This window comes from Trachypithecus francoisi, unplaced genomic scaffold (assembly GCF_009764315.1).
Source record: "Trachypithecus francoisi isolate TF-2019V2 unplaced genomic scaffold, Tfra_2.0 Contig00681, whole genome shotgun sequence".
NCBI lineage: Eukaryota > Metazoa > Chordata > Mammalia > Primates > Cercopithecidae > Trachypithecus > Trachypithecus francoisi.
Window position 1 is genome coordinate 28396 of NW_022680818.1, and position 23716 is coordinate 52111.

General features: G+C 42.7%; 1 pseudogene; it reads left to right on the forward strand.

Annotated features, from left to right (window-relative positions):
- The first annotated feature begins 2241 nt into the window (after positions 1–2241).
- Positions 2242–22146, forward strand: LOC117087709 (annotated as a pseudogene).
- Positions 22147–23716: the final 1570 nt, after the last annotated feature.

Genomic DNA, 23716 nt, shown 5'->3' on the forward strand with positions numbered 1-23716 from the left:
CACAGGGTAAAAGAAGCTCCCAACTGAATTTTGTGATATAATCTCGAGTGGGGACACGTGCCCTTGAGCAGAACCCACATGGGAGAGCTGGAAGTGCATTGCAGACATGAGTGCAGAAGCCGGGTATCCAGCCTTGTGGGCAGACCTGGAGGGATGTGGCCTGAAAGCCATGGTTATTATCTCTATGGGAAAGCTGATGACCTGGGGCTGGTCTGAGTTTTGTGCACAGATTGCCTGGATATAAATCTGGCACTGTTAGCAGAGCATTACAGGAATGAAAGGAATAAAAACTGCCTTGCCAACTCCATGGGTGCTGGGTGAGACTCACTGCCACCCACTACTTCCCACTCCCTTTGTGAATTCTGCTGTGCAGCAGAGGCAGTGAAACTCCCCACTGGAACATTATCCCAGCAGCCTGAGAACAACCTTTTGGGCCTCACAAGGGTTGCAGCCTGCCTCATCCAAGGAGACTCAGAGTACAGACCCACATAACCCTGAACTCATTGGTGGTACCCCTCCACCCCCCTGGTAGCTTAACAGAAAGATACACTTTTAGGAGCTTCATAGCTCCCGCCTCCATCCCATCCCTCATTGCCTGAGAAACCACTTTCCCTGGATAACTCAGGGCAAGCTCAAATCCCCCTGCTACCACCCCAGATGGTGCTCTTTTCCAAGTGCCACCTCCTAGCTGGAGACCAACCAACACAGTCCACATGGCACCTCAAGGAAGAGTAAATAGAACTGTTCCCAGGAAGGAGAAAACACCTGCATGACCTCAGCTATTACCACTGTGTACCACACCCAGGCCGACTAGAGGTCTTGAGTCCGTCCGCATGACAACTTCACTGCTCACGTAACCAGCATTCAAGCACACCAAGCTTATCTATATCTAAGGAGTCTCGGAGACTACATTGCTCCCTTGCCATCTCAATCAGAGGTGATGCTGGTATCCACTGCTTGGAGACTTGAGGACAGGTCACATCAATGGATCCTTTGCCAACAAATCCAGCACTAGCCTGGAGTCTGGGGACCCCACTGGGTGGCTAGGCCCAGAAGAGCAGTAGCAATCACCGTAGTCCAGCACTCTGGAAGTTTCATTTTGACCAGAGGAAAGAGAGTACCCCATAAGGGAACACCAGTGGGACAGAAAAACCTGAACAGCAGCCCTTGAGTCCCAGGTCTTTCCCCTGTGGGAAGTTTCTTACAGCAGACAAACAATTGCAGAGCTGGGTGCAGTAGGAAAAGCCTGCACCTTTACCCCAACGGGAAGGCAGCTTCTGTGACTGAGAAAGGTCCTGGAGAAGCGGTCCTTTTTCCCCGCTGGTGCACCACTGAAGCCCACAGCTGGGGCTACTTCCACAGGAACACAGAGTGGATACACCTATAGACAGCCTTCCTGGAACAATTCATGATGATTGCACCCCCACAGGAGAAGCACTCTCCAGATGCAGGCTTGCACAAGAGGCAGTCATAATTCTTCCCGAGTTGGAACACCAACATTTCTAGAGATGAGAAGAGGTGCCTATCTGACCTGAACAACTGGAACCCTGGGACTGGAGTGAAGCTAGGATGGGCATAGCTTTCCTGCTGACCTGGCAGGGGAGCTGAGTAAGCTCCCATTCTTCACCATGATGAAACCTCAGCACATCTAACTGAGAGTTCCCCTAGGCACCTTCATCAAGGCCGGGACCTCTGCCCATGATTGGGCTTTACACCTACTTACCTGCTTTAGCTACAAACAGTGCCTACCCCAGAATACCTTCTCTACTGGCCTGAAGCCTGATCCATCAACTCAGTAAGTAAAACACTGAGGAAAAACTTAAAAATTAAAAAGTGTGCATCACAGGAGAATGTGAGAAGCTTCAAAAGACACTTGCCACTTCAACCTCAAGGAGACAGTGAACTTGACCACACACCAACTATGAAACTACTATAACTCACATCTGGGAAAGCCAGTGCACATAGACTGTTTGTAACTAAGGAACTCACACACTATTATATACAGTGCTTTATAGAAGCTTATTAGTTCCATTAAGTCACATGTGTCTGTTTTTATTTTCTTGCTTGTGTTTTTGTAACCTCACAACTGGATTTCTTCATGCCTGTGTACATAATTCATTTTATACGCCTTTAGTTAACCTTTCAACAGTATGCAGAGATGGGCATTGCCCATCCAGTGTTCTCATATAATGTGAGGGAAGAAGAAAGAAACAATATTTTCTAGCTAGGCCAGTGACAGAAATGGATTCAAAACATCAGTGTGTGAAGCTAAATGATGGTCACCTTGTGCCTGTCCTGGGATTTGGCACTGGTGCACCTCTAGAGGTAATAATAATATTTTTAGTGTTGAGAGTTCAAAGGAGCAAAGCTAGAATAGGTGGAAGCTGATTTGTGTTCCTCTGTGCTCTGCATGACTGTTCTGATCTCCGTTTCCCTAGGGTAGAGCTGTGCTCTGTGTACAAAGAGAAAAGGTGAATCTTTGTTCTGCAATGCAGTCTGGTCAAGGTGTCATCTACTGCTTATTTGGGGCACTGTTTTGTCTTCCATTCATGTTTATTTCACAACTTATTAGAATACATGAAACCCAGTAGGAAGAACACTGCCTTTCTGCTCCCCTCTTTTAGGTATTAATTGCAATGGGAGTGGTTTCTCTGTTTCTTTCTATAGTAAGATAAATATATTCTTCTTCTAAGAGGACATGATCCAGAGAAATCTTTATGGCAAAAGTTAATGGAGATGGGGTGCAAGAAATCTATCTGGAGAGTATCACTGTTCTGATGGGTGATATTGTGCACCACATGGTAATATTAGACCTGGACTAAAGAGAATTTCCCAGGTACTGTTCTCACCTCTGGGAAAATTACATGGAAGGAAAAATATCCTCATTTTCAGAAAAAAAAAAATAGAACCTCGTCAAGGAGAACTACAAACCACTGCTCAGTGAAATCAAAGAGGACACAAACAAATGGAAGAACATACCATGCTCATGGATAGGAAGAATCAATATCGTGAAAATGGCCATACTGCCCAAGGTGATTTATAGATTCAATGCCATCCCCATCAAGCTACCAATGACTTTCTTCACAGAATTGGAAAAAACTGCTTTACAGTTCATATGGAACCAAAAAAGAGCCCGCATTGCCAAGACAATCCTAGGTCAAAAGGACAAAGCTGGAGGCGTCACGCTACCTGACTTCAAACTATACAACAAGGCTACAGTAACCAAAACAGCATGGTACTGGTACCACAACAGAGAAATAGACCAATGGAACAGAACAGAGTCCTCAGAAATAATACCACACATCTACAGCCATCTGATCTTTGACAAACCTGAGAGAAACAAGAAATGGGGAAGGATTCCCTATTTAATAAATGGTGCTGGGAAAATTGGCTAGCCATAAGTAGAAAGCTGAAACTGGATCCTTTCCTTACCCCTTATACGAAAATTAATTCAAGATGGATTAGAGACTTAAATGTTAGACCTAATACCACAAAAACCCTAGAAGAAAATCTAGGTAGTACCATTCAGGACATAGGCATGGGCAAGGACTTCATGTCTAAAACACCAAAAGCAACGGCAGCAAAAGCCAAAATTGACAAATGGGATCTAATTAAACTAAAGAGCTTTTGCACAGCAAAAGAAACTACCATCAGAGTGAACAGGCAACCTACAGAATGGGAGAAAATTTTTGCAACCTACTCATCTGACAAAGGGCTAATATCCAGAATCTACAAAGAACTCAAACAGATATACAAGAAAAAAACAAACAACCCCATCAAAAAGTGGGGAAAGGATATGAACAGACATTTCTCAAAAGAAGACATCCATACAGCCAACAGACACATGAAAAAATGCTCGTCATCACTCGCCATCAGAGAAATGCAAATCAAAACCACAATGAGATACCATCTCACACCAGTTAGAATGGCAATCATTAAGAAGTCAGGAAACAATAGATGTTGGAAAGGATGTGGAGAAATAGGAACACTTTTACACTGTTGGTGGGATTGTAAACTAGTTCAACCATTATGGAAAACAGTATGGCGATTCCTCAAGGATCTAGAACTAGATGTACCATATGACCCAGCCATCCCACTACTGGGTATATACCCAAAGGATTATAAATTACTCTACTACAAAGACACATGCAGACGTATGTTTATTGCGGCACTATTCACAATAGCAAAGACTTGGAATCAACCCAAATGTCCATCTGTGACAGACTGGATTAAGAAAATGTGGCATATATACACCATGGAATACTATGCAGCCATAAAAAAGGATGAGTTTGCGTCCTTTGTAGGGACATGGATGCAGCTGGAAACCATCATTCTTAGCAAACTATCACAAGAAGAGAAAACCAAACACCGCATGTTCTCACTCATAGTGGGAACTGAACAATGAGATCACTTGGACTCAGGAAGGGGAACATCACACACTGGGGCCTATCATGGGGAGGGGGGAGGGGGGAGGAGGGAGGGATTGCATTGGGGAGTTATACATGATATAAACGTTATGCACATGTACCCTAGAACTTAAAGTATAATTAAAAAAAAAGAAAGTCTAAATTCTTGGTCCTCGTTAGTGTGTATCGGATTTGTATGAAAATGGTAAGTTGGTCCTCTGACACGCAAGTGAACAAAATTCAGAGTTTATTTTCTAGACTGAACTATTTCTACAATGGGAGAACACTTGTATCCCAAGACTGTCCTGTCACTACAAAGTGCGTGAATAGGGACTAGTTACACCAAATTTGTGCTTCACTTTTTCAACTGTAAGTTGTAAGGACTTACAAATATATTTTGAAGACCGTGGACAGGGATGGTTTACTTTGTAATATAGATAAGCAAGGAGAGGATGTAAGGATGGGGACACCCCTGAAGCTCCAGCCTTGATAGGCCTTTGAATGCTCACATAGCAAAGAAAAGATCAAGAATGCTATGAGGACACGGCCGTGACTCCCAGTATTTAACTTTTTGTAATTTCATGGGAAAAAAGAAAGCTTCTGAAATACTTTTAAACAGGGAAAATATTTTGTGTTATTTATGTTTCTGCATTTAAAATATATACATTCGAATATGCTCCCAAATTTGTTACATAAGTCAATAATTGTAAATTTCACTGCAATTTGATTTTTTTTCCTAAAAGAGTTGACTTTAACTTTGGATCTGAAACCCACTTCAATCTCTTACTGTCTGCAGTCTATTTTTTAATCTATAAATCAACATCCTTAAAGTCTACATCTTTACTCCTAGTATTTAGTTCTGTCATGCAGGCAGAATGACTAATGGCTGTGTAGAAGAGAATTAACATAATAGACTGCTCTCCATAGATGTGCCTGTTTCCAAAATGGACCTGGCTGGTATCTGAGAAGGTGGTTTTCTCGCTATTTCCTAATTGATAAAGATGGTGGCTGTAAGTAACTGCTTGTGCAAACTGTGGGGCTTGTGTGCACCTGCTTTCCTTCGGGAGACTGGACTTTTTGTCTGTGTTAGGTAGAATGGGTCAATGTAACCAGCAACCAGTGAAAATCTTAGGAATGGAGTATGTAGGGAGCAACTCTTGTAGACAACATTTTCCATATATCGTCAAAATATGATGCTGGAGGAAGTCAGTGTGTTCCATGCAAGATCATGAGACAGGAATCACAGGAGCTTGCACTGTATTCCTTCATAATTCCTTCCATGTGCCTTCTTTCTTGTGTTAATTTCACTACATTAAAACTCATTAAGATTGTATCTATAACTGTAGGTTGAGTCCTGTTGATTTTTACAGCAAATTCTAAAACTGGATGTATTCTTGGGAACTTTCAGGCCAGTGGTCAACCAGTGATTTTCTCGGAATGAAGAAGTTCCTGGGATGCCCAATCTTCGTTACCAACCAGGAAAGATCCAGGCAGACTGGGATGGGCTTGTGATCTTGCATGGAGAACTGATCCAAGATAGGAGGAAAAGCTCATTTATGTCAATGCTTGTACCTGAACTACCTCCCAAGCACATCAATCAGCAAATACTAACTACTTTTAGTTGCTCCTCCAGGTTCCTTGGAATAGAGCTACAGAGGTCACCAAATTGACAGTAGAAGCAATAATGAGGAGCAGGTTGGAATGACCATCCGAAGCAAGAGTTTAGATGGCAGTGTGAAGAGAGAAGACATATTCTATACTTCAAATGTACTGTGCCTCTGATGAGCTTGTTTGCCCAGGTATTTAATGTGATTGTGTGGAGATGACAATTCTGTGACTGGATCAGTAGTTGTGAGTGAATTGTGCTTATTCATTTCAATTTATTCACAAATATTCATGTATGAAAACTAAAATTGAAGGCAGGAAATGATGTCTTTGTACTCAAATTTCACTTCAATGTCCCTTTACTTTCTTGAGCTCAGCACAGATTAATATGGTTTGACGTGGACTATAGAATCAGAGAAAACCCTAATGATATTCTTACCTCCTGGGTGAATTTCTTACATTTGTTATGATTCTGAGTTGTTATTATCATTTTGATCAGAGAGAGAGAAAGCAATATAAGTGACCTCTGTGAGTATTAAATAATGATACCTCCAATATCTTAAATTGTGTCCAGCCCAAGTTGGTATATTAAAAACTTTGCTTGCCTCCTCTGTTTCTGAACCACATATACTTATTCTTGCCCATGGAGCTGAAAGGATAAAAGAATTACATTACTAAAATAGTTATAAAACATACCAAGATAATTTAGATAATGGGCATGATTATTACTTGATAAGAATTTTTACTTTTTGAGTAATTTCATTCTATCACCAGTATATGTACTACCTATATATCCAGCATATAATAAAGTTCATCAGGATATGATGACAGAACAAAAGGCATCACAAGAAGAGAGAATAGTTTTGCCTCTTGTTATCGATTTTGAAGTACTGGAAAATATAGCTGGAGCAAATGTCTAAATATTAGGTGGAGCAAACTCATAAAAATTGGCTCAAGTTTTCGTTCAACACAACTTCCCTTCTCTAACCTCTGCACCTTTGGTGCACTTCCCATCAACCAGAGTTGGTCTGATGAACCTTGGAAAGGGCACGGAAAAATCTTCCACTGGACTTTGTTGACCTCTATCTTATTCATTTTCCAGTGTCTCTAAAGGTATGTAACTCGTGTGATAAAATTAATTTCACTTCTGTTCTCAGCATGGACATTGTTTATATGGATAGTTGAACTAAATGTTTTCTTAGGAAGATATAGGGATTATAACACGGAAGAAGAACCCTAAACATAACTCTAATTCCCTTTCTACTAAACAAATTTTGAATCCCTACTTCTCTGATACAGGACCACAAGAGTGTGCAGAATCCGCAAAGCCCCTGCCTCAAAAACTTGAGGCAATGACAGTCATCTCCTTGAATGCGCAAGGTCGTAGTTATGACTCCTGAGTTCACCTCTTGGGATGTTCACACAGTTTCATGAAACTGTGGTGTCCAGAAAAGCTGCTGCACACATGGTGCACAATGAGTTTCCATCCTCACTCTTCTTTTCAAGGGTAAACAGATATGGCGGAATTCAGGCCGGTTGCGTCTTAAACTACAAACTTTCACGTAGACTTGGGAAACCTTGTTGTTTCTGCTCCCTCTCCTTTCACACTGGAGTTTCTATCTTTGCTTAACCATGAATTCTTGTGTCATTCATAACCTTTGATTTAAAGTTACAGAAAACTACTCAGGCTATTTAATGCAAGAATGTATTAGATTTGAAAATGGGAAGTCAAAGTCATGGCTACATTAAGAATTTAATAAAATCTCTAAAAATATGTGCTTTCTCCATCCTTCTCTGTACTTTATTACAAAACGTTTTTTTAAAAAAAATTTGTCCAACCTTTTCCATTGGTGACAATTATGGCTTGGAGCACTTTCAGGCTCATGGTCATTACCATAAGAGAGCTCCTGTGGATCTCCCAACTTCCAAACTAGCCTTGAAACGCACCTCCATTGACCATATTGGCTCATGGTCCTGTCCATGGAACAGCACATCATCAGGGAGATAAAGAACTATGATAGTGGCACCTGGGTCAAAAGTACAACCCATTATTCCCGGATATCAAGGTCTTTTACTGTTGAAGAGAGGCACTGCCACAGAGAAAATTATAGGAGCAGAAGAAAGTAATGTAAGTCAATGATGACACTATTAGGAACCAGAAAGATGGCATTTATTTATACATACAATAGTTGTAAAAGATTAGAGAGAGCCCGTCTCCTGAAGACATCCCTTATACCATCATATGTAACACTTTGTACATATCACTCTCTGGGGCATTGCTTCACCTACCTCATGGAGGATTAGTGTCCTTAAATGTATCTGGGAGCATGGCTATGTGTGGAGCACTTGATTTGTGACATTACTAAGCTGTTTCTACTTCAGTCAGGTGAGGAGCTGATCCCAAAAGATGAAAATGGAGAGGTACTATTTGACACACTGGATCTCTGTGCCACGTGGGATGTCAGTGCTACGAGCTGAGGACATAAATACAAAAGATGAGATAGGAGACATCTGGTTTCCGTCTTCCATGTGTGGGAATGTGAAATGCACCATTCATCCAGAAATTTAGGAGCTTTCAAACGTGGCTTTACTGAGTTGTGGGGAATAAAACCCATCACAGGAATTCAACAGGTGACAGGGGAGGATAAGAATTGGGGAAGAAAGATGACAGGGACCTCTTTCCTTTGTTGTGCATTAATCCCTTCAGTTTCCTAAGGAGTAAACAGAAATTCTTACTCTTGTTCTATCTTATTCCCCAATTATGTGTTTTAATTTTTCTCTTCTTGACAATCACTGCTAGGTAGTTTGTCATATCCTGAGAGTTGTTGCTTTTACGGTTCTACCTTGTATTTATCTTGATCTGCAGCCAATTCCACAAATAATTTTTCACTATCCTTTTCTCCCCAGGCCATGGAGAAGTGTAAAGTTTCAGGATTGACCAGGTCCATCGGGGTGTCCAACTTCAACTGAAGGCAGCTTGAGATGATCCTCAACAAGCCAGGCCTCAAGTACAAGCCCCTCTGCAACCAGATGAATGCTGTCAGCCTCCTCTCCTTTCTCTTATCCCTGCTCATTTTTCTGTACTACTGCCTTGTGTTCATTTTTTCAGTCCCACTTACCTTTCTGAAACAGAAGATTCCCAAAAGCAAAGCATCAGTCTAGAAGGGCACGGAGGGCTCTTATTTGTACCCTGCTTGGAAAAGTCTTAGTGAAAAAGCAGAACAACTTTAATACTGAATTGTGTAACATTCAGGGATAGTCAATTTGATCAAGGAGGCCAAGGATTGTCAGAATCAGGGAAACGTCGACTTAACCCTAAGCTATGAAAGATGACCAGAGAGTGGATGTGTGAAGGTGATTTGGAGGGACTCTGCATAGCTATAAAGCCATAAAATATGAAATAAGCAGTACATTAGGAGAAACTAAGAATAAGAGAAGAGAGGTAGTAGGGGTTTATATGGGGTTTGGATAGCTCAGTGCCTCTTGGTATCTCTACTTTCACATTTCTTAATCAAGGGCATAGCAACACTAAAAATTAGCTGCAGACAATGAAAGCCATCTATGATAGAAGGAAAAATGTTTTTGGAGATGCCTGTTCAGAGTGGATGAAATTAACACTGAGGAAGGTTCAGCAGAACATCAAACTGACTTATGACTGCCCCCACTCTTAGTCTGCTGCTCTTCTTTGGAGTCTGTCATGTAATCAGCTGTTTAAACACATCTATTCTATGCATGGTTGTTTCACAGTTTAGGGTTAAGTCTACCTTTCTTCTGCGTTCTAACTGACAATTCCAGGCCTTCTTCATCAAACTGACTTCCCTAAATATTACATGCTGTTCAGCATTAAGGTCACTGCACCTTTCCCAATAACTTACCCATTTTTGTTCAAACTCAAACAGTAAAAGTCTATGACTGAACTAGAGTATAAAAGTTGTGAATTTGGTATAACACACACAGCTCCAAGATATTCCAATTAAACCACTAAAATTCATGTGGTTTTAATGTTAGTAGTTTATCCAGAATTGGTGTGTTCTTGGTCTCGCTGACTTCAAGAATGAAACTGCAGACCCTCGAAGTCAGTGTTTTAGTTCTTAAAGATGGTGTGCCCGGAGTTTGTTCTTTCAGACGTTCAGATGTGCCTGGAGCTTCTTCCTTATGGGGGGTTCGTGGTCTCACTGACAGGAATGAAGCTGCAGACCTTCAGGTGAGTGTTACACCTCTTAAAGACAGCATGTCTGGAATTATTCATTCTTCCCGGTGGGTTCCTAGTTTGGCTGGTATCAGAGTCAAGCTTCAATCCTTCCCAGCGAACGTTACAGCCCATAGGAGCAGCAAGATTTATAACAGAGCAACAAACCTCTCCTACTCCAACAAGGGATCCTACCTGATTGCCACTAGCTGGGGCAGCCTGCTTTTTATTTCCTTATATGGCCCCACCCACATCCTGCTGTTTGGTCCATTTTACAGAGAGCTGATTGGTCCATTTTACAAAGAACTGATTGGTCCATTTTACAGACAGCTGATTGGCCCGTTTTGACAGAGTGCTGATTGGTGCCTTTACAATCCCCGAGCTAGACATAGAGCGCTGATTGGTGCATTTACGATCCCTTAGCTAGACATAAAAGTTCTCCAAGTCCCCACTAAACTCAGGAGCCCAGCTGGCTTCACCTAGCAGGTCCTGGAGTAGGGCCCTGGGCGGACCTGCCTGCCAGTCTGGCGCCATGCACCCCCACTCTTCAGCCCCTGGGCGGTTGATGGGACCCAGTGCCGCGGAGCAGGGGGCAGTGCTGGTCTGGGAGGTTCGGACCGCGCGGGAGCCTACCTTAGGGTGGGAGTTCGGGCATGGCGGGCTGCAGGTCCACGATCCCGAGCCGTGCCCCGCAGGGAAGCAGCTGAGGTCCTGGGAGAACTCGAGCGCAGCGCCGGCAGGCCGGCACTGCTGGGGAACTCAGCGCACCCACCGCAGCTGCTGGTGCGGTTGCCAAGCCCCTCACTGACCTGGGCCGGCGGCCGCTCCCAGTGCGGGGCCCGCCGCGCCAGCGCCCGCCGGAACTCGCGCTGAACTGTGAGCGACGCAAAGCGCAGCCCCGGTTCCGCCCGCGCCTCTCCCTCCACACCTCCCTGCAAGCAGAGGGAGCCGGCTCCCGCCCCGGCCAGCCCGGAGAGAGGCTACCACAGTGCAGTGGCGGGCTGAAGGGTTCCTCAAGCACAGCCAGAATGGACATCGAGGCCCAGGAGGTGCTGAGAGTCAGGGCTGCTAGCACATTGTCACCTCTCAGTAGTTCTGCAGGTTTTTATTATGGCGATTTTAAACCCTTAAGGAACTTTGAAATAAATAATGTGGGACATGCACGTTACGATTTATATTCAAATTGTTGACCTTTAGTCACATTCCCAAATATATAGGTATGTATAGGATACATCTGCATAAATGCATGTAGTATTTTCAGAACCTTTTTTTTTTTTTTTTTTTATACTTTAAGTTCTAGGGTACATGTGCATAACGTGCAGGTTTGTTACATATGTATACTTGTGCCATCTTGGTGTGCTGCACCCATCAACTCGTCAGCACCCATCAAGTCATCATTTATATCATGTATAACTCCCCAATGCAATCCCTCCCCTCCCCCCTCCTCCCTCCCCATGATAGGCTCCAGTGTGTGATGTTCCCCTTCCGAGTCCAAGTTTCCTCATTGTTCAGTTCCCACCTATAGTGAGAACATGCGGTGTTTGGTTTCTCTTCTTGTGATAGTTTGCTAAGAATGATGGTTTCCAGCTGCATCCATGTCCCTACAAAGGACGCAAACTCATCCTTTTTTATGGCTGCATAGTATTCCATGGTGTATATGTGCCACATTTTCTTAATCCAGTCTGTCACAGATGGACATTTGGGTTGATTCCAAGTCTTTGCTATTGTGAATAGTGCCACAATAAACATACATGTGCATGTATTATTGTAGTAGAATAATTTATAATCCTTTGGGTATATACCCAGTAGTGGGATGGCTGGGTCATATGGTACATCTAGTTCTAGATCCTTGAGGAATTGCCATACTGTTTTCCATAATGGTTGAACTAGTTTACATTCCCACCAACAGTGTAAAAGTGTTCCTATTTCTCCACATTCTCTCCAACACTGTTGTTCCTGACTTTTTAATGATTGCCATTCTAACTGGTGTAAGATGGTATCTCATTGTGGTTTTGATTTGCATTCTCTGATGGCGAGTGATGATGAGCATTTTTTCATGTGTCTGTTAGCTGTATGAATGTCTTCTTTGAGAAATGTCTGTTCATGTCCTTTGCCCACTTTTTGATGGGGTTTGTTGTTTTTTTCTTGTAAATTTGTTTGAGTTCTTTGTAGATTCTGGATATCAGCCCTTTCTCAGATGAGTAGATTGCAAAAATTTTCTCTCATTCTGTAGGTTGCCTGTTCACTCTGATGGTAGTTTCTTTTGCTGTGCAGAAGCTCTTTAGTTTAATGAGATCCATTTGTGAATTTTGGCTTTTGTTGCCGTTGCTTTTGTGTTTTAGACATGAAGTCCTTGCCCATGCCTATGTCCTGAATGGTACTACCTAGATTTTCTTCTAGGGTTTTATGGTATTAGGTCTAACATTTAAGTCTCTAATCCATCTTGAATTAATCTTCGTATAAGGAGTAAGAAAGGATCCAGTTTCAGCTTTCTACTTATGGCTAGCCATTTTCCCAGCACCATTTATTAAATAGGAATCCTTTCCCCATTTCTTGTTTCTCTCAGGTTTGTCAAAGATCAGATGGCTGTAGATGTGTGGTATTATTCCGAGGACTCTGTTCTGTTCCATTGGTCTGTATCTCTGTTTTGGTACCAGTACCATGCTGTTTTGGTTACTGTAGCCTTATAGTATAGTTTGAAGTCAGGTAGCATGATGCCTCCAGCTTTGTCCTTTTGACTTAGGATTGTCTTGACAATGCGGGCTCTTTTTTGGTTCCATATGAACTGTAAAGCAGTTTTTTCCAATTCTGTGAAGAAAGTCATTGGTAGCTTGATGGGGATGGCATTGAATCTATAAATAACCTTGGGCAGTATGGCCATTATCATGATATTGATTCTTCCTATCCATGAGCATGGTATGTTCTTCCATTTGTTTGTGTCCTCTTTGATTTCACTGAGCAGTGGTTTGTAGTTCTCCTTGAAGAGGTCCTTTACATCCCTTGTAAGTTGGATTCCTAGGTATTTTATTCTCTTTGAAGCAATTGTGAATGGAAGTTCATTCCTGATTTGCTCTCTGCTTGTCTGTTACTGGTGTATAAGAATGCTTGTGACTTTTGCACATTAATTTGTATCCTGAGACTTTGCTGAAGTTGCTTATCAGCTTAAGGAGATTTTGGGCTGAGACGATGGGGTTTTCTAAATATACAATCATGTCATCTGCAAACAGGGACAATTTGACTTCTTCTTTTCCTAACTGGATACTCTTGATTTCTTTCTCTTGCCTGATTGCCCTAGCCAGACTTCCAACGTATGTTGAATAGGAGTGGTGAGAGAGGGCATCTCTGTCTTGTGCCAGTTTTCAAAGGGAATTTTTCCAGTTTTTGCCCATTCAGTATGATATTAGCTGTGGTTTGTCATAAATAGCTCTTATTATTTTGAGGTACGTTCCATGAATACCAATTTATTGAGTGTTTTTAGCATGAAGGGGTGTTGAATTTTGTCAAAAGCCTTTTCTGCATCTATTGAGATAATCATGTGGTTCTTGTCTTTGGTTCTGTTTATATGCTGGATTACGTTTATTGATTTGCAAATGTTGAACCAGCCTTGCATCCCAGGGATGAAGCCCACTTGATCGTGGTGGATAAGCTTTTTGATGTGCTGCTGAATCCGGTTTGCCAGTATTTTATTGAGATTTTTGCATCGATGTTCATCAGGGATATTGGTCTAAAATTCTCTTTTTTTGTTGTGTCTCTGCCAGGCTTTGGTATCAGGATGATGTTGGCCTCATAAAATGAGTTAGGGAGGATTCCCTCTTTTTCTATTGATTGGAATAGTTTCAGAAGGAATGGTACCAGCTCCTCCTTGTACCTCTGATAGAATTCAGCTGTGAATCCATCTGGTCCTGGACTTTTTTGGTGGGTAGGCTATTAATTGTTGCCTCGATTTCAGAGCCTGCTATTAGTCTATTCAGGGATTCAACTTCTTCCTGGTTTAGTCTTGGGAGAGTGTAAGTATCCAGGAAATTATCCATTTCTTCTAGATTTTCTAGTTTTTTTGCGTAGAGGTGTTTATAGTATTCTTTGATGGTAGTTTGTATTCTGTGGGGTCCGTGGTGATATCCCCTTTATCATTTTTTATTGCATCTATTTGATTCCTCTCTCTTTTCTTCTTTATTAGTCTTGCTAGCGGTCTGTCAATTTTGTTGATCTTTTCAAAAAAAAAACTCCTGGATTCATTGATTTTTTGGAGGGTTTTTTGTGTCTCTATCTCCTTCAGTTCTGCTCTGATCTTAGTTATTTCTTGCCTTCTGCTAGCTTTTGAATGTGTTTGCTCTTGCCTGTCTAGTTCTTTTAATTGTGATGTTAGAGTGTCAATTTTAGATCTTTCCTGCTTTCTCTTGTGGGCATTTAGTGCTATAAATTTCCCTCTACCCACTGCTTTAAATGTGTCCCAGAGATTCTGGTATGTTGTATCTTTGTTCTCATTGGTTTCAAAGAACATCTTTATTTCTGCTTTCATTTCGTTATGTACCCAGTAGTCATTTAGGAGCAGGTTGTTCAGTTTCCACGTAGTTGAGCAGTTTTGATTGAGTTTCTTAATCCTGAGTTCTAGTTTGATTGCACTGTGGTCTGAGGGACAGTTTGTTATAATTTCTGTTCTTTTACATTTGCTGAGGAGTGCTTTACTTCCAATTATGTGGTCAATTTTGGAATAAGTGCAATGTGGTGCTGAGAAGAATGTATATTCTGTTGATTTGGGGTGGAGAGTTCTATAGATGTCTATTAGGTCCGCTTGGTGCAGAGATGAGTTCAATTCCTGGATATCCTTGTTAAGTTTCTGTCTCCTTGATCTGTCTAATGTTGACAGTGGAGTGTTGAAGTCTCCCATTATTATTGTATGGGAGTCTAAGTCTCTTTGTAAGTCTCTAAGGACTTGCTTTATGAATCTGGGTGCTCCTGTATTGGGTGCATATATATTTAGGATAGTTAGCTCTTCCTGTTGAATTGATCCCTTTACCATTATGTAATGGCCTTCTTTGTCTCTTTTGATCTTTGATGGTTTAAAGTCTGTTTTATCAGAGACTAGGATTGCAACCCCTGCTTTTTGGTTCTCCATTTGCTTGGTAGATCTTCCTCCATCCCTTTATTTTGAGCCTATGTATCTCTGCATGTGAGATGGGTCTCCTGAATACAGCAGACCGATGGGTCTTGACTCTTTATCCAGTTTGCCAGTCTGTGTCTTTTAATTGGAGCATTTAGTCCATTAACATTTAAGGTAAATATTGTTTTGTGTGAACTTCATCCTGCCATTATGATATTAACTGGTCTTTTGCTCGTTAGTTGATGCAGTTTCTTCCTAGCCTCGATGGTCTTTACATTTTGGCATGTTTTTGCAATGGCTGGTACCAGTTGTTCCTTTCCATGTTTAGGGCTTCCTTCAGGGTCTCTTGTAAGGCAGGCCTGGTGGTGACAAAATCTCTAAGCATTTGCTTATCTGTAAAGGATTTTATTTCTCCTTCACTGATGAAGCTTAGTTTGGCTGGATATGAAATTCTGGGTTTAAAATTCTTTCCTTTAAGAACGTTGATATTGGCCCCCACTCTCTTCTGGCTTGTAGAGTTTCTGCCGAGAGGTCTGCTGTTATTCTGATGGCTTCCCTTTGTGGGTAACCCGACCTTTCTCTCTGGCTGCCCTTAAGATTTTTTCCTTCATTTCAACTTTGGTGAATCTGGCAATTATGTGTCTTGGAGTTGCTCTTCTGGAGGAGTATCTTTGTGGCGTCCTCTGTATTTCCTGAATTTGAATGTTGGCCTGCCCTACTAGGTTGGGGAAGTTCTCCTGGATGATATCCTGAAGAGTGTTTTCCAAGTTGGTTCCATTTTCCCCCTCACTTTCAGGCACCCCAATCAGACGTAGATTTGGTCTTTTTACATAATCCCATACTTCTTGCAGGCTTTGTTCATTTTTTTTTCTTTTTTTTCTTTTGGTTTCTCTTCTCGCTTCATTTCATTCATTTGGTCCTTAGTCACTGATACTCTTTCTTCCAGTTGATCGAGTCGGTTACTGACTGTTGTGATTTGTCACGTATTTCTTGTGTCATGGTTTTCATCTCTGTCATTTCGTTATGACCTTCTCTGCATTAATTAGTCTAGCTGTCAATTCTCCACTCTCTTTTTTCAAGATTTTTAGTTTCTTTTCACTGGATACGTAATTCCTCCTTTAGCTCTGAGAGGTTTGATGGACTGAAGCCTTCTTCTCTCATCTCGTCAAAGTCATTCTCTGACCAGCTTTGATCCGTTGCTGGCGATGGGCTGCGCTCCTTTGCAGGGGGAGATGCGCTCTTATTTTTTGAATTTCCAGCTTTTCTGCCCTGCTTTTTCCCTATCTTTGTGTTTTTATCTGTCTCTGGTCTTTGATGATGGTGACGTACTGATGGGGTTTTGGTATAGGTGTCCTTCCTGTTTGATAGTTTTCCTTCTGACAGTCAGGACCCTCAGCTATAGGTCTGTTGGAGATTGCTTGAGGTCCACTCCAGACCCTGTTTGCCTGGGTATCAGCAGCAGAGGTTGCAGAAGATAGAATATTGCTGAACAGTGAGTGTACTTGTCTGATTCTTACTTTGGAAGCTTCCTCTCAGGGGTGTACTCCACCCTGTGAGGTGTGGGGTATCAGACTGCCCCTAGTGGGGGATGTCTCCCAGTTAGGCTACTCAGGGGTCAGAGACCGACTTGAGCAGGCAGTCTGTCCGTTCTCAGATCTCAGCCTCCGTGTTGGGAGATCCACTGCTCTCTTCAAAGCTGTCAGACAGAGTTGTTCGCATCTGCACAGGCCTCTGCTGCTTCCCCTGTTGTTTTTTTAGCTGTGCCCTGTCCCCAGAGGTGGAGTCTACAGAGACAGGCAGGTTTCCTTGAGCTGCTGTGAGCTCCACCCAGTTCGAGCTTCCCAGCGGCTTTGTTTACCTACTTAAGCCTTAGCAATGGCGGGCACCCCTCCTCCAGCCTCGCTGCTGCCTTGCGGATAGATCGCCGCAGACTGCTGTGTTAGCAATGAGGGAGGCTCCGTGGGCGTGGGACCCTCCCAGCCAGGTGTGGGATATATTCTCCTGGTGTGCCCGTTTGCTTAAAGCGCAGTATTGGGGTGGGAGTTACCCGATTTTCCAGGTGTTGTGTGTCTGAGTTCCCCTGGCTAGGAAAAGGGATTCCCTTCCCCCTTGCGCTTCCCAGGTGAGACGATGCCTCGCCCTGCTTCAGCTCTCGCTGGTCAGGCTGCAGCAGCTGACCAGCCCCAATTGTCCGGCACTCCCTAGTGAGATGACCCCAGTACCTCAGTTGAAAATGCAGAAATCACTGGTCTTCTGTGTCGCTCGCGCTGGGAGTTGGAGACTGGAGCTGTTCCTATTCGGCCATCTTGCTCCGCCCCCCAGAACATTTTGAATCTAAACTGTAAAGATGATAATTTATTCCTACAGAGCTCACAAACATGTAACAGAGAGATATTCTAGTTAGAGCGTCATTATTATATCTTAGAAAAGTAAGTATAATGTCCTCTTGTCATTTAATACCCAGTCCATATTCAGATTTCTCATTGTTTAATCAAAGCATTTTTTATACCTCTTGTTTGTTTGTTTTAACCATAATTCAGCTTTCTTATTTTCAGATTGTCTTATTTGGATAATGTTTAGCTTGTTTTTTCAAGTTGCTGAAAAAGCTCCTGTAAATTAGAAGTTAGATTTGAATGTTTTAGTACATCAGGTTAAGCCTTTTGGGCAAGAAAGTGTCTTTCACATGGTATGTTTTTCAAATTGCATCACACTAGACTGCATGAAGTGACAGATTGCCGCACTAGTGGTCATGCTAGTTTTGATCACTTGGTTAAGCTAGTAAGCGTGGTCGGATCTGTTCATTTTAACACGTTTTCCCTTTAACAATAACTACTAATCTGCTGGGTGATAATTCTCAACAAGAAGTCGCATTCCCATGTCAAATTTTCACATAGGATTCAGTATACATCAGTGAGTTTGAACTACTTCTGTTTTCTTATTGTATTTGTTATTTCCTTAGGGTTGTAAAAAATCATTTTCCATTTTAACCACTTGTTTAAATATTCTTTAAATATTCTTACCTAACATTTTACTATAAAAAAATTATTGAATGGGCGCAGTGGCTCACACCTGTAATCGCAACACTTTGGGAGGCCAAGGTGGGTGGATCACTTGGGGCAGGAGTTTGAGACCAGCCTGGCCAACATGGTGAAATCCTATCTCTATTAAAAACACAAAAATTAGACAGGTGTGGTGGCAGGTGCCTGTAATCCCAGCTACTTAGGAGGCTGGGGCAGGAGAATCGCTTGATCCTGGGAGGCTGAGGTTGCTGCGAGCCGAGATTGAGTCACTGCATTCCAACCAGAGTGACAGAGTAAGACTCCTCTCAAAAAAAAAAAGAAAAGAAAAAATCACTAAGTAAAAATAAGAACAGGTATTTCTCTAGGCCAGAGTAAAAATTTAACGACTTCCCTTTAATTAGCAGTGTCCTGAGAATGTACTTAATGCAACAACCAGCACCAGAGTAGGCACATTCTTTTGGTCTTTCTCTAATTTTCTCACTCATTACTGTGAACTCATGGATTTTTAAAAATGATTTTTAATTAATTTTACTATGTTTTAAATGCTCACATCTATATAGTAGATAGACTTTTTATTTTGATGCTCAAATGTCACCAGTGACATTCCTATGAATCTAGTGCTTTTGTCTTTCAGACCTGCCCTCATGTCTCTTTGACAGATTCTTTTTCTCTGGCACAATTTGATGCCCAAGACTCAAAGAATTTTACCTGATCTCAGGTCTCCTTGTAGTAGTCAAAGTTATTTAGAAAGCAGGATCAGGTTCATAGAGTTGTTTGTGCTCAGAAAGGGCTGATGCTTTTAGGAGACAGGGATATAAATTTATTTTTATGAAAAATGTTATTACTTGACGGTTCACATTTAATGTTACACATCATTTATTCAGCTTCTTTTAACTTTAGTCCTTTTAATATTAACATAACTGTTTCATATTATCCAATGCTTTTCTATCTTGGTCATCTACCGGTGGAATGTCATACTTACCTTAACCAGAGAAAACTGCTGGATTTCTGCAAGTCAGAAGACATTGTTCTGGTTGCCCATAGTGCTCTGGGATCCCAGTGAAACTAACGATGGTACTAACAGCAACAGAAAGTTTATCTAAAATACTATTTTGATGAAAAATGTTTAATCAAAGCATGCTCAGTCTTTTGTAGTTAATCTCAGCTGTCTCGGGGAGAGGAGAGAATTTGCATTTCTGACGAGATGCCAGGTAATGCTGCTGCTTTTCAGGAGACTCGCTTGAGCAGCTCTGGTGCAGAGTGGATGTCTTACTCTGTGTAGGGAGCCGCCTAACAAACTGTATCCCCAGCTTCAGGGCCTCAGCATTTCTGCCTTTCCTTCCTGGGTGGACCCAAACTCCCCGGTTCTCTTGGAGGACCCAATCCTTTGTGCCTTGGCAAAAAAGCACAACCGAACCCCAGCCCTGACTGCCCTGCACTATCAGCTGCAGCATGGGGTTGTGGTCCTGGCCAAGAGCCACAATGAACAGCGGATTAGAGAGAACATGAAGATGAGGAGCGGGGCTGTGGGCCTCAGGGCTCCTGCACAGTGTCGTTCACGTGTGTGCTTCTCGTAAGGCTCTCAGGACACCCTTGGGCCAATTCCATTTCCCTGGCATATTCTATGCACAAATGCTTTATGTTCATCATAAGGGTTTTCCACTCTATCACAGGAGAGGCAGCATGGGTGGAGAGAATTAGGATGGGACCAAAACAAGAGATTAAGTTTCAGCATTGAGTTGACAATTGACTTTGTATCCGTCTGCCAGGGACATCTCTTTTTCTTCATTTTCTAAAACAAGGAATTTAATTAGGTGTTCTTTAATCTCCAAGTCATTGTGAATTTCTTTCTTTTCCATATATACTCACATGGTATATACTTCTTATATTTATTCTCTTAGAGTTTTATCTTTGTGAAGTGCTTGTTAACTCTGACTCCTTTTTATTGCGTTGTTTGTCCTGTTTGTATGCAGAGGAGATCAGGATTATGTGAATACTTCGGGATATAAAACAAACCCTCTTAACATAAAGGCTTAATACAAAGCCATTTATTTAACTCATATTCCAAGTTTGGAAAATTGGCCTGGGCTCAGCCTGAATGTAGCCCAGTCCTTCTGTTCATGGCTGGGCTCTCATGTGTGTGCAGGGCAGTGAGGCAGCTCTGCTTCAAGATATCCATGGAGCATCTGTTGGGGTGCCTCTGTCTCCTCCATGCAGTTCTTCATCCTCCAGCCATCCAGCCCAGGCTTCCTCTTAGCGCAAGTCTCCCTGCAGTGGATACCAGCACCAGCTCTGATTGATGTGGCAGGGGAGTGACATAGACTCTGAGATTCCCTGGCTGTAGATAGGCTTAGTGTGCTGGCTTCTTGAATGCTGGTTATTCGAGCAGTGAACTCGTCATGTGGACCCACTCAAGACCTCTGGTTGGCCTGGGTGTGGTACACAGTGATAATAGCTGAGGTCATGCAGGTGTTTTCTCCTTCCTGGGAACAGTTCTATTTATTCTTCCTAGAGGTGCCGTGTGGACTGAGTTGGTTGGTCTCCAGCTAGGGGGTGGCACTTGCAAAAGAGCACCAGCTGTGGTGGTAACAGTGGGATTTGAGCTTGCCCTAAGTTGCCCAGGGAAAGTGGTATCTCAGGCAATGAGGGATGGGGTGGGGTGGGCTATGAAGCTCCTAAAAGTGTATCTTTCCGTTAAGCTACCAGGGTGGGTGGAGGGGTACCACCAATGAGTTCAGGGTTAGGTAGGTCTGCACTCTGAGTCTCCTTGGATGAGGCAGTCTGCGGCCCGTGAGGGTGAAGGGGTGGTTCTCAGGCTGCTGGGGTAATGTTCCAGAGGAGAGCTTAACTGCCTCTGCTGCAAAGGGAGTGGGAAGTAGTGGGCTGCTTACAGCTTACAGTGAGTTCTCAGACAATTGTAGCTGAGCGGCGTGGTGGGGGGTGGTGGCGGGGGGCAGCTCTTCTAAGAAGGTCCACTCCAGTATCCATCCGCCAAGTACTTATTGAAAGGGCTTGTTAAGCCACAAACCTGCACTAGATGGCTTTATGAGGTCAGGTCGTGAGACATCTGTGGCCTTGTAAAAGCCCTCAAAACTCATTCTCAGGAGGCCATTTTCAGCATTCCTTATCACACCACACACACCACTCCCTGTCCTGTTTTCAAGGCCAAGGAGTTTCATTCTCAGCACAAATAACATACACACAGTGCCTCAGTATTTTTCCATGCCCTGACCTCAAATGCCTTGTACTTAAGATTGAATAGCTTGCTGTACGCCCCCCCACAGTGAGCCTCACCCAGCACCCATGGAGTTGGCAAGGCAGTTTTCATTCCTGTCATTCCTGTAATGCTCTGCTAACAGTGCCAGATTTATATCCGGACAGTCTGTGCACAAAACTCAGACCAGCCCCAGGTCATCAGCTTCCCCACAGAGATAATAACCATGGCTTTCAGGCCACATCCCCCCTGGGCTGCCCACAAGGCTGGATACCCGGCTTCTGCACTCATGTCTGCAATGCACTTCCAGCTCTCCCCTGTGGGTTCTGCTCAAGGGCACGTGTCCCCACTTGAGATTGTATCACAAAATTCAGTTGGGAGCTTCTTTTACCCTGTGACCCTTCTCTGAGCTCATTAGCTGACTTCGCCAAGGGCTCCTGTGACAGGTAGTCAGGAATGGCTTCCCTGAGTTCACACTGAAGACTGGGAATGCCTGCAAGGCACCTCCCACTGCTACTTCTATTTGTGTGTTTCACTGGCTCCCTAAATCCATTCCCACTCTGCATAGGATTAAAGCCTTCTCTTGTGGCCTGAATTTCCAGATTCCCAGTGAGGATGTGTGCTCTGGAGTGAACTCTGTCCCCTCAGAATCTGGGAATGTGATGTTTTTTTCTTGTTTCATGGAGTAGGGTTGTGCCTGTGACTTCTTCAAAGTGTATGTGAAATTTTTTCATATTTCTGTTAAGTCTCTGCATTGGTTCTTGAAAAGAAATTCACAATGTAAATCCCTACACACTAATCTCCAAGTGGGAGAGGCATGCTAACACTGCCTCCCATCTGCCATCTTGTACTTTTCTCCATTTTCTTAGTTCTTGCTGAGATCTTATAGTTGACATCTGTTACCTTTTGCTGCCCCCGTACTTGTTTTCTCATTTGTGTTATCTGTGATTTCTTTCAGTAGCTTTTAAAAAGAGATCTTTCCCCTCCCTGGCTAGCTATATTATAACACATGATGCTCATTTACCATTCCAACAATCCTAGGGTCCTTAAGATTTAAGCTATATCTACTCTGCAAGTGCTCTATAAATAAAGCAAGAAAGCCTAGATATCAGCACATCTCCTTAAATAACGGTTTACTGAATATTTTAAGCCCACTGTTACGACTTACTGCTCAGCGAAAGCAAAACAGTTTTTTGAAATTAGAACTGCCTGTCGACAAGGCACCTAATCAACCAAGAGCTTCTCTCACACAGAGGTTGAAAGAGATTATTGTTGTTTCCAGACTGCCAACACAACATGCATTCCATTTCCCATGGATCATAGAGTCATTTTGATGTTCTTTTATGGTTCAGGAAATACATTTCATAAGTCTATGGCTACCATGGTGACTCATCTGAAGAACCTGGGCAAAGAAAATTGAAAACCTTCTGGAAAAGATTTACTATTCTAGATGCCATTAAAAACATTCATGATTCATGACAGGAGGGCAAAACATTAACTTGAACAGGATTTTGGAGGAAGTGAATTCAACCCTCATGGATGACTTGGAGGAATGCAAGATTTCAGTGAAGAAAGTAATTGCAGATGTGGTAGAAATAGCAAGAGAACTAGAATTCAAATTGGAGCTTGAATGTTACAGAATACTTGCAATCTCATGATGTAATTTTAACAAACGAGAAGTGCTTCTTATGAATGAGCAAGAAAAGTGGTTTGGTGAAATGGATTCCATTTCTTAGGAAAATGTTGTAAACATTGTTGGAATGGCAGCAAAGGATGTAGAATATTGCAGAAGCATAGTTGATAACACCATGACAGTGTTTCAGAGAATTATCTCTAATGCTATCATGTCCCCACAATGACAGAGTTGCCTAACAAAGCCATTCTCAGAAGATAGTCCAGGCGTTATGCAACACATGACTGTCATTGGTGACAGGGAAGGAATCACTTGTGCCATTTTCAGTGTTTTCCTACAAGGTTTATAGCTTTCTATCCTTCATATCCACCATTACTACCATTGTGTGAGGTTGCGTGATTTTTTTTTTTTTTTTTGAGGCGGAGTCTCGTTCTGTCGCCCGGATTGGAGTGCAGTGGCCAGATCTCAGCTCACTGCAAGCTCCGCCTCCCGGGTTTATGCCATTCTCCTGCCTCAGCCTCCCGAGTAGCTGGGACTACAGGCGCCCG